Consider the following 1,574-nt stretch of genomic DNA (forward strand, 5'->3'; position numbering starts at 1 on the left):
AGGTGGGAGCCGGGGGGCTGGGGGCCGGGATGCAGGCAGGGCTGTGCCGAGTTAACCCAGCCTGCCTGCACCTGTGACTCCGGGCATGAGAGCTGGGAATAATTGCACTAGGAAAAGATTAACACTGAGTAAATCAAAACAGTATGATCCCAGCCACGATTAACAAAGTATTAATTAATTACGTACCCACAGAAAAAAAGATAGCTAATTACCTTCTATGGAAAATTAGGGGGGGGGAAGACAGAAAATGAAACATGTTTAAAATTTAATTAGAGGCTGCATGTTGTGCATAAGAATGAGCCTGTTTTTGTGAAATTTAATTGTTTGCAATTACAGATCAATGTCTCATTTTCATCTCCTCGCCATCAGGCAGTGAGCTGCATCCCCCTCCAGTGGTGCTGGTCTCCCACCTCCCCTCCGCCCCATCCCCTGCGGCCGGCGTGGGGTGGCCAAGCCATGGGGGAGCAGAGCAGTGTCGTGGCGGCTCCTCGGCCGAGAGCCCGAGCTGCTCCTGCGGTGCGGGTGCTGAGCCCGAACCCCCTGCTGACCCCTCTAGTGCTCCCCTTCCTTTGATGTCTGTCTCAGGAGCGCCCGCAGCCTGCAGACAATGAAATGGTAAAGCTAACCAGGCTTTGAACTGCAATAAACCATGTGAAAATGGAATCAATTCTGCAGTCGGATGACTCAGTAATGAAGATTCAAGTCCCACACTGCGGTGTGTCACATCTCTGATATCTTCATTGCTTTTATCTGCATGGAGGGAGCAGATTTACCCGGCTTTCAACTGAGACTGCAGCAAACAGGCTGGTGATTATCCCCTTCCCAGAGACATCCCGGAGGTTAATCCCTTGATCCACCCCAGCGCACCGGGGTGGGAGGGGAAGCTGCCGGTGGAGAGCTCGGTCCTGCACTGTCAGCGGGCGCTGCAGGAGCATCGCCAGCCATCCCCAGCTGCGGGGCCCCAGCTCTGCCCGGCACGTACGTGCAGCCTGGCACCGGTGCCTGTGGCAGGGCAGCAGGGTGGCCAGAGCAGCCCGAGGGGCACTCAGCGGGCTTTGGAGCTGTTTTCCAGCAGGAGCGTGGCCCGGGCAGAGCTGAGAGCAGTGCTGGGCTCCCTGGGAGGCCAGGGGGAATCCCTTGCGGGGCTGTGCAGGACACGGCAGCTGGTGACAGGGCTTTGGGCTGGGGCCGGGGCCAGGGTGGGAACAAGGAGCAGAGCAGTGAGGGACTAATAGTTAGTAACGTTTTAAAATAAAACACTTGGTCTCACCCAGAACAACTTCTGTTACTACATCAGGTCAGCCCCAAGCTTAGGAAATGCCTGAGAAGCCAGTCAGGGCATGAACCCCGACCTGGCGCCAGGCATCGTCCTAAACCACTTCTATCCCTCTTCAAAGCTGAAGGGGGAAAAGCCACACCTGGCTGCAGTCCCAGCCCCCAGCAAAGGCACTCAGGCAGCCCCAGCTCTGAGCCCAGCCGCGATGTGCAGACACAAGACAGTGCATCAGCCGCTTCAGAGTGCATCCTCACCAAACATGCAGTTCTGTGGCTCTGAAATCAGCAGCTCTGAACAG

Source organism: Pygoscelis adeliae, unplaced genomic scaffold (genome assembly GCF_000699105.1).
Source record: "Pygoscelis adeliae isolate BGI_AS28 unplaced genomic scaffold, ASM69910v1 Scaffold189, whole genome shotgun sequence".
Lineage (NCBI taxonomy): Eukaryota > Metazoa > Chordata > Aves > Sphenisciformes > Spheniscidae > Pygoscelis > Pygoscelis adeliae.